General features: G+C 38.2%; 1 non-coding gene across 1 annotated transcript; it reads right to left on the reverse strand.

The window, feature by feature from the left end:
* Positions 1-1316: 1316 nt before the first annotated feature.
* LOC123457016 lies at positions 1317-1507 on the reverse strand. Its single transcript, XR_006634859.1, has one exon. It is a non-coding gene; the product is annotated as a U2 spliceosomal RNA (small nuclear RNA).
* Between the last annotated feature and the right edge of the window lie 8939 nt (positions 1508-10446).

Raw genomic sequence — 10446 nt, forward strand, 5'->3', positions numbered from 1 at the left:
GCACTCCAAATGGTACAGCAGTGCCAAGGACATCCGACGCTATCCTCAATATAATGAGTTTTGCATTTGTCGTGTTTCTGATCAAAGAGGAAGCACAGAATGGGAGCAACCTTATTTGGGTGATGTTTAAAGTCTGTAAAATTTAATAAAATAAGCTTGGCACAGCTTGTGGGCAGACAGTCAGCAGTAGCCAAAATGTGTCCAAATTGTTGTGACTGATCATAGGTGGTCCAGTTTTCTGTGAGATAGAATCGCCAGGCAAATGGGGATGTGGAGGGCCAAGTGGCTGGAAGATGTAGCAGTAGCAACAGGCACCAGGTGAAGGTTGTCATTATGTTACATATGTCTAGAAAGAAGCCTTTGCAGGGTTTAAATGAGAGCAATACATAGACACACGAGCACAACACAGACACAGAGGGCCCAATAGAGAGCTGTGTGTCTTATAGTGTATAGCTTGGACCTCTGTGTGAACATTTACAATAGACTTTATTAGACACTTGAAGAAAAGAGGCAGTAGGCATAAGAGAAGCAGAAGGCAAACTCCCACAGCTGTAAAGCTGCCTATCCAGGAACTTAGAGAGTCCCAACCAGGCAACACAGACTTAATTGTAGTAAATAAATCATTGGCAGCCTTAGTAACATCAAAATCAAGATGACTGTTCTGTATAGCCAGAATTTTTGAATGTAAGTTAACCAAATCTAACGAAATGTTATCATGGTGCCATAATTGAGACAGTTACTTTACATACAATAGAGTAGAATCTGGTCTTTTCTGAGCCAAAACAGCTAGGTAAATATTAATATAACTCTTGCTAATTTTTTTGAAACAAGAAACATTACTTGACAACCAATGATTTTGGCTTAAACTTTATAGCTATTAATTTTATGTACCATAGAAATTTTTATTAACATAAAACAATTTTATGTTTTACCTATGACTTAAATTTGATAAAGCTTAAGCAAGCTATCCCAACATATTTTACCTTGAAAATTAGGTTGTTTTTTTTTTTTTCTTAAAGTTTTTAAACAGTTTTAAAACCTTTAACTTTAAGCATGGTGTTTAGGTTTGACCTGAAAATTTCTTTTTTTTTTTTTTTTTTTTTTAACATCCGCACACCTTTATTTATATACGTTAACATTCTGATCTAAGTACCACTCACAAGGCATTTTTAACAAGTAATCATTGAAAAATTCCTTCCCAGTTCCTTCAATCAATTTATCTCACCCCATCATTAATTTTCTTTCTTTCTTTCTTTCTTTCTTTCTTTCTTTCTTTCTTTCTTTCTTTCTTTCTTTCTTTTTTAAATTCCACTGAGGGGGGGTGCACCATTCCTAGAGGTACTGCAATACCAGGTTGATGCGTGGAGTGGATGGAGCAAGTTCCTATTCCAACTCCAAGCTCCAAAACTCCTTTTACTATATTGTCCTCAGATAGAGGATGTATCAGATATTAAGCTGATAAGAACAGATACTACACTTGATCTTAGCCAAAAGGCCGAGAAATGATTAATTATCTTTCTTATAAGGCTATTAAAAATTACACCAAATGGATTAGTCCTATTACTAAAAGAGAAAGCAGTCTTAATACAATTTTATATCATTAATACCAATAACGCACTTGGAAATGATTTTATTAGAAGTAACTAAGGCAAATTGTGTTGTTATCTTGAGGCAGGCTGGCTCAGAAGTCAAATCAGTTACCTCCTCCTTTTAAGTAACAGGATATTACAATCTTATTTTAAAATACCTGACAAATTGCTGGAGATGGCAAGCATGCCATTTCAGGATCACGAGGAATCAATCGCTGAAGAGCTGCTTGACATAGTTCCAGCCCAGCTGTCTCTTCCTTGAAGTCCAATGTGGCCCCTCTGTAGAAAAATCTTTGGCTCTCTACACTACAGAAATATGTGGCTTTCTGTATAATGTTTGTCTTTCTCTGTCTTTCACTTGGTATCCCAATGTCTAAGTTTACTTTTCCAGTAAAAATTGGTGTTGGTAAAGTGTTGGTTGATGTATCTGAAAGAGGCTCTGGCATTGAGTTGGAAAAACAAGAAAATGGTCAAAGATAATTGTTTTCCTTAAAGGCCTTAAAGAAAGTCAGGCATGGAGTACAGTACACTTAGGAGGAAACAATGAACCTCCTGGAACCATGTAAACATTGTTATATGACTAATTTTTCTAAATGGTGGCAATTGCAATTGACTCTTTACCAGGAATCCTTACAGAAAAACAACCGAAGTCAGAAATAGTTCAACTGGGGGGACCAAAGTCTAAGTATTGGAGGAACATGAAAAGGAAAATTCAAAATAAATAATTAAAGGATAAATGGATCTGCTGGATCAGTGATTAATTATGGGAAGCCCCATTTGTGGTTGTTTTACCTCTCACCTTTAATAGAGTAATTGAAAGTAGAAGTCCAGGAAATCACAAGTGCTTGACCACACATACATGGGGAAAATGTGAGAACAGTTAATCATTACAGGGGCCTGACGACTTTACTTGAGGTGAATAATTATGGGATTTTTTGATGATAAGGAATAACAAAAAGTTTCTATGAATTCTGTGAAATTGTACCTTTCTTGAAGTTTGTTCTTGCATGACGTGATCATAAAATAAAAGACTGAGGCTAAGAGCTGAGGCAAAAAGAAAGAAAGAGAGAGAGAGAGAGAGAGAGAGAGAGAGAGAGAGAGAGAGAGAGAGAGAAAGATGGAAAAACTCAGCTGCCTTCAGCATTAGCCTGTCAGCTTGCACCAGAACTTGGCTTCGAGTTGTTATTTCGCTGCTCCCTTTCACATCTCTCTTCAAGGGCCCTCCTTCAAGCCAGGGCTGGACCCTGGCAACCATTTATCAGTTACCTCTTTAGAGGAAGTTTTGTTGTTTTTAATAATCCTCTATGTAAGGTGAAATTGACATAGAACAAATATCTGGAAAATTTACCCCTGCAAAAGACATTTAACTTTTCCTTCTTAATTTTTATGCTTAGGTGTTTGATTTCCTTGAAATGGTTCTGTAGAAGAGAAAGGAATGTCACCTGCATCTGTCTCATCTCTTTAGTTACAAACAGTCACAAACATGACACGACTGGCAAGCACAATGAGCACACATAAACACATACACACACACATAAAAAGATCAAGTCCTCCTGATAAAATAAAAAAAAAAAATGCTTAAACAGCTTGAAGCAGTCTCTATCCCTTGTGCTTTTAAAATATCTTTTACTATGGCAATTATCTCCTTTTTACTCTTTGTTAAATATTTTTATTTTTTCTTAACCCGTGTTCCTTGTGTTTTGAAAGTTTTAAGCCCTTTAACAATTTATGTTTACTTAGGGTCTGTCCCATGATAGAAAAGGAAAGAGGAGAAACAGCAAGACCAAAGGGCAACTTTCCCAGTCGGAGAACTGGCATGGGGGATTCCCCGATGGGTTTGACATCAGCCTGACCATAATTTTAAGAACTGGCAGCCACTTTAAGAGCATTTACTGGCTGTTGCGTACCCAGTTTTGTTGATACGAAGAGAGGCTAGATAGGAGGTCTTTGCCAATGCCAGAACAGGCTGCCAGGATTTTCACAGGGAGCTAGGGGCCTTCAGCCAATGCCAGAGGGTAGCCCTGGCCAAGAGGCTTCAGTTTCCCTGTCGCTATGTGCAATTCCATGTGACGCCACCAACCAAAAGTAAAAGGAGGAAAAGAAGTGCAAAAGAAACCCCACAGTTCTTGTGTCTTGCAAATCTGACTAAATAGTCTTTACTTAAATAGTTTGCCTAAAATTTGTCACTTACTTTAACGGATCAGTATCAGAGGTAGGTTTTCTGTGTCGATCATGGTGTGGGTCTGTATTACAAGCATATATATATATGCTTGTTCCTTTCTCCAAACTCACTATGTTGCTGCAAACCTGGCCTACATATTTCTTTCCCACTGTCTCGCACATATGTCTTTGTGGACCTTAGCATATATTACTCTGCATATTCAAAAATTAGGTGTTTTTATTAGCACTCTTCACAGTATTCTCCTTTTGTCATTCAAGTCTTAATCATCACATCCTGGGGAGATCATGTCTGGGTGCTTTGACTACATAAAATCTTCATTTGATCCTTTTGTTACTTTCACTATCATCTAGCTTATTTTCATCAAGTGACATGGTTAAACTCTATATAGTTTCATCCTACTCTAAACACTCCTGCTAACACATCATTATGAAAATGACTATTGTAGAATTTTTATTGCATTTATTGTGTGGGTCTTGTTCCAAGCACTGAAAAAATACGTGTATGTCTTTGTTTGGGTGACATTTAAAGAATAATCAAAATATCAGAAGAAAGTACATGATAATACACCAAGCATAAATTACTACTGAAAAAACAGTAGCAATCTACATAGAAGGAAAATCCATTCTCAATGTGAACCAAAAATAAAAATGAGAATAGCCAATTAAATAAAATGTCACAGATTATGTAATATTGAAGAAAGTACAAAGAAACATTTCTACTATTACCTTCCTTATAATATGAGCTAATAATGAATATTAACAATACTGAATGTTTATGTTTTGAATTACTGTGATTTTGTTTATACTGATTAGCACCATCTTGGAGATTGCACTTGTCATAGAGAAACCCTGGAGTATGAATGTAATGGAATATATAGGTTGAAAATTCAGCTACTGCAAATGCTAGCTAGTGAGATGAAGACTTGGAACATTTTTCAAATATGTAATAAATTGTAATCAATTTTTACTTTGGGGATAATTTTTATTTTTATTTAATTTTATTTATTTCATTTTACCATCAAGGACTTATGCATACTATACAAGTGCTTTTATCATTAAGCCATATCCCTAGCCCCGGGCCCTGACTTATTAGAAAACAAACAGTGACTACACATACTAAGCAACATTAATCAAATTCAGTACACCAAAACAGTTCACATATTTGTGTGTGTTACTTTGAATGCAAATTCTCCTTTAGCCTCATGTGTTTATGTTTGATCATCATTCCAAGCTCCTGGAAATTTGATAATTGGAGATATGCTGCACGAGGTGTGTCACTTGAGTGAAGCTTGAAGATTATTAGCCCAGCTTTCATGCAGAGAGAACTTTGAACTATGGGTTCTTGGCTTATGTGTTCTTAGTGGGGAAGAGGGCTTTGTTGGAACCAGGCTAGAAGCAATTTTTATTGCATTCTGGTGGAGAAACTGGCCGTGTTCTTCCTGTATCCTCAGAATTTGAGAAAAGTTGAAGTTTTGATGAAATAATATGTTTGATACATTATGAAATGAAAGTATTGAGCTGGAGACTTCAACCCAGTTCAGCTGCAGTTGTTTAAGAGATTACTTGTTTTGTGATTGTGCTAGCTGTTCTGCATTGGGAAAATGGAAGGAATACTGATTCTTTTGAAAGTAGGGGCTCGATGGAAAAATACTGAAAGATTTTTCTCCACTCCTTTAGCACCCTTGGATTAACAAATTTGGTAGCTCACTTTATATTAGTATAGGAATTGTGACAAATGCAGGAGATTATGAGGTCATTGAATTTGCAATGATGTTTGTTGGAAATGGTACATAGGTGATGATGTGGAAGAAGTTCATAGTACCTGCAGAGAGGTCAGAGGGGTCATGGTATGGAAACATGAAAATGAACTTTGGGTTGCAGTGAAGACCCTAGTATTTTGGAGATGCCAAGAATATGGGATGGCTCCCAAGAGAAGCTGCACACTCTGATGCAGGTGTATTTGCCCACATAGGAAACAGCCAAAGCTGAAGGAATGAAATTTGTAACCCAGGGATTTAGTGATGGGTCCCAGATGTCAGATATGGAGTTGCAGAGTTCTTTTCCTTCTGGCTTTCTATATTACAGGCTTTCCTGGCTATAATGTCATTACCCCTTTTACAATGTTGACTCTGTTCCATTATGTGTTAGCAGTATGTAACCTGTGTTTCGATTTTACAGGGCTCACAGTTAAGAGATTTTGGTCATTTCAACAGTATTATAATAGTTGAAGAATATGGGTTCTTTAAAGAGGGACTGAAACCATTTTGTATCATTATAAGTCAATGGGGGACAGAGATAGAATGTATTAGTTTGACTGTGAAAGGTTCCCCATATCTTTATAGTGTCATGTGTCCATGATTAAGCCTCATACTCATTTCCCAGCTGGGGGCAATTTGGGAGTTGGAGACATGCTGCAGGAGGTTTTCACTGGGAAAGAATGTTGAGGTTTATGTGCCTAACTTGCCAGACGTGAGCCAGCTCACTCTCTTGTTGCTTCATTTCAGTCTTTCCCCACCAAAGTGAACCTTCCCCTCAAGATGTAAGCCTGAAATTTGTGTTTTCCTCCCATCAGCTGCTTCAAGTCAGGTGTATTTTTTTATAGCTACAAGAAGGTAACTGCTGTACTGTGCTATAGCCATCCTTGCAAAGGAATTCTAAATATATAAATTATCATGTAAAAGGATATGTCAATAAGTGTTACAAAAATCTATCTATTGAGCAATTTTTTTTTCTTCACTAACTGGATCAGTTTGACTTTTACCTTTATTTGAAGAGGTTTGGTATAATACTACATTTTTTTAAAGAGCAATTCTTAGTGACAAAGAAAAACAATTAAAAAGCAAGTGAACAGAACTTCTAACATTTTGTAACTCATAGTACAATGGATTTAGAACAAATTTCCAGAACAATTTTTTGGTTCTGCTACTTTCATTTCTTTTTTATTGTGGTTTTTGTTGTTTTGATATTTTTTTTTCTTTTCTTTTTTTTATTAATTAGCGTTGTATTCAGCAAATACAGTCAGTTTTGTACCATTATTAGGCTCATACGTGACCTAACCTGTCCCCATGGCCCCTCCTTGTTGAGGTATATGGGTCATGCATTGTGGAGTTAGCCCACAGTTATGGGTAAGATAAATGTCTCTGCATATCATGAATCAACATGTGGCTCTGTCATTCTTTCCACCCCCACTTCCACAAAATTTCCCTGAGACATGTTGGGTTCATTTTTGGTCTGCATCAGTGATGAGGTTTTGGGGGCCTCTGAGGCTCTGGCTCTCTGATTTGGTAGGAGTTGATTTTTCTCTATATTGATCTCCTTCCCCCTTGTGCTGGCATCCATTTCGTCAGGAAAATAGCACCCTTGTTTGTTTTGCCATTTTTTTTTTAAGTTTCAACCAGAGCCCTTTGGAGGTATGATGGGGTGGCTCTCTCCCTAGGTTCTACATCTATCTGAAAAAGAGAAGCAGATTCTCCAATGGAGAGTATATTAGCACCAGGACAAATGAGATAACCCTTACTTATTTTATAGAGAATTTAATAGGTGTAGGCCCTCTTGTAGCCCATGATTGATGGTAGCTTGATAATGTAGAGTGGGCTTATGTTTGGATATGTTCTGACTTGTTTCCCAGCTCCAGCTGTGGGTCTCATACTGAGGAGATCAGTTAGCCAAATCAAGAGCAGTTGGTTCCCCACCATGGGTGTGTGCCACTATTGCACTTATGTGGGCATCACAACAGGTTATTTGCTGCTAAGTGGGTTAGACCATGAGTTGCTTGGACAGATATTGGTCATATTCCCTCAGTTGCCTATGTAGCACATTCTGGCACTAGACTCACTGACTGTCTGGCAACTGGCTCTCTTCCAGCTTCCAGCCATGCCATTCCATTTTATGTGTCAACCACATAAGGTGTCTTCAGCAGTAGGGTCTTACAACTCACCTTTGGTGGGTCATCAAGTACTCTGAAAGAAATCTTCTGTCTTTTTTTTGTGGGTTGGGGGGAATCCTTGTAGGTCTTTCTGATCAAAATCTCATTGTGGATGATGGCCACATGCTGGTACTGGGAGTTACAGGTCAGTGCCCATTAAGAAAAGGAGGAAAAAGATAACTAATATACAAGAGTTAGAGAGAAGAGAGAGAGAGAGAGAGGGAGGGAGGGAAGATATAGAAGATTAAGGTTAGTCTTCATCATACACTCTCCAGTGTCTTGAGGTTCAGGTGTTACCTGTAAGGGCCTGGTGAAGGTTCTGCCATTTGGTCTGCCTTTTAGGAAGTAGAATTTTATAGTACCATTGCTGTTTGGGTCTAGATTTGTGTTTCCCACCCCTTTGATGCCCTGCCCTCTCTCCCCATCCATCCTAGTGCTAGGCCATGAGATGCTTGCTGGGTGTGTAAGGTATCTTGGACAGATTCAGGTTAGGTGTTGTAGATGAGTGAGACTCTGTGGCACTTTTTTTTCTGTCATTGGGTAAGTTCACTGAGAATGATCTGTTCCAGGTTCAACCATTTTTCCTCAAATTTCATTGTGTCATTTTTCCTTTACTGCTGTATAGAATTCCATTGTGTAGATATACCACATCTTAGTTATCCATTCTTCTAGTGATGGACATCTGGGTTGATTCTAGTTCTTAGCTCTTATGAATTGAGCCACTACAAACATGGTTGAGCAAATCTATCTGGCCTGTGGTTTGAAGGTTTTAGGGTAGATGCCCAGTAAGGGAATAACTGGGTCTGTTGGTACCTCTATAGTCAGCTTTTTCAGGATCTCCATATTGCTTTCCAAAGTGGTTGTACCATGCTACATTCCCACCAACAGTGGATGAGTGTTCCTTCTTCTCCACATCCTAACCAGCTTTTATTTTCATTTGATTTTTTGAAGTTTTCTGTCTTTATTGGAATAAGGTAGAATCTCATAGTTGTTTAAATTTGTGTTTCTCTGATGATTAGGGATGATGAACATTTTCTTATGTGTGTATTTGCCATTTGTATTTCTTCCTCTGTGAACTGCCTGTTCAGCTCCTTGACCCATTTTGTGAGTGGGGTGTTTGACTTCTTACTGTTTAGATTTTTGAGTTCTTTGTAGATTCTAGAGTTTAGGACTCTGTCAGTTGAATAACCTGCCAATATTTTCTCCCATTCTGTGGGTAATCTATTGTCTTTGCTTATTGTATGCTTGTCTGTGAAGAAACTCCTCAGCTACATGTGTTTCCATTTTTTATAATTATATATGTACTATCATTTTTATTTATAATGAAAATAACATTTAAATACTACATGTTTTACATATTATTAAATTTGGAGTTTATATTTGTGTTCACATATAAGAAATTGCTAAGAAAAAAAATATATGTACTTGTATGTATATTTGTAGATAAGATATGCATACATCATTACATTATTGTAACAGTATATATGTGAGATCAGGACAAAAATGGAGTCTCAGCAGGAGGGTGACACAGACATAAGTAAGTGGGTCATCCACATTCCTGAAGGAACCACCCAGCCATTATCCTTTCCTTGCCTAACAATGACCCAGGTCAAGGTTTCCTGTACACTTATCTCTCAGATCACCTGGTCACAGTTTTGGTCTCATACCATAGCTATTTGAAATGGCTAATGTAAAGAATAAAGGAGTTCTTTTCCCTTCCTCACCTTCCTCCAAGTGAAGAACTCTATGTAGCCCACTATCTGTAGTCTCAAAGTTGACTTTGCAACACTTGAGATTCAGTCTCAGTAGCTTATGCTTTCCCTGAATGAAAACTTCCATCTTTGCCTCAGAGTGGTTTCTGTGGTCCTGGTTACTCCTGAACCTTATATCTTCTGCTGATGACTTGGAGGAGGCTCCTGTTTGTCCTCTTGGGCAGCCAGAACTCCTTTTGTCCTGATCAGACCAACATTTTTCCATTTCACCCTATAAAGGCTTTAGCCCATCACTGTCTTGTACTGGTTTTTCACATCCACCACACCAATTTGGCTGCATTCTTCTTCCTTTCTCCATCTCCTCTCTCCTCAGTAAGTGTTCCTCTTGGGTTGGACTGCTTTCAGGTTTCATCCCTCCTTGTGGAAGCTGTGCTAGCACACCTGGTACATGTCTTGGCTGCTTTTAGGCCACAACCCCAAGTCTCAAGAAAGATGTCCTCTAGACACCTTGGGTCTCTTGTACTCTGGTCTACTGTACCCTAAGGGGCACCTTATCATTCATTTACCATCTTGAGACTCTCCCTGTTCCTATCTCTTCTCCCTCTCCCTCCTGAGCCCTTATCTTCCTCTGCCAGCAGCATTCACCATCGTAGAACAGTCACCCTACTTGCCCACTTACAGCCTAAATACCCTATAGTTTTGATCTGTGTGACCTCTGCCCATGTGAGATGTGCAAGCCCTGTTCACCTTAATGGGCCAGTTGGTCATATTGGTGTTCTGTGTAAACCCAGCTTAAGCCCCGATTCATTTTCCTCTCACATTTAATTTGCTCTTTCCCTGTCTACTTTGGAACTTAAAGCCTCTAGGACTCTGAGACAACAACATATCTTTCTCTGCAATTCTTTCTAGCCACAATATAAGCTGGACCATGGTTATACATTATATGAGAGTGGGCTTTTGATTTTCAAATTGTCACTGAAAAAAAAAAAAAACTTGTGCCCATGTACAGAAAATGGTCCAGGACTTCCAGTTAAGATGG

Source organism: Jaculus jaculus, chromosome X (assembly GCF_020740685.1).
Source record: "Jaculus jaculus isolate mJacJac1 chromosome X, mJacJac1.mat.Y.cur, whole genome shotgun sequence".
In the NCBI taxonomy this organism is placed as follows: Eukaryota; Metazoa; Chordata; class Mammalia; order Rodentia; family Dipodidae; genus Jaculus; species Jaculus jaculus.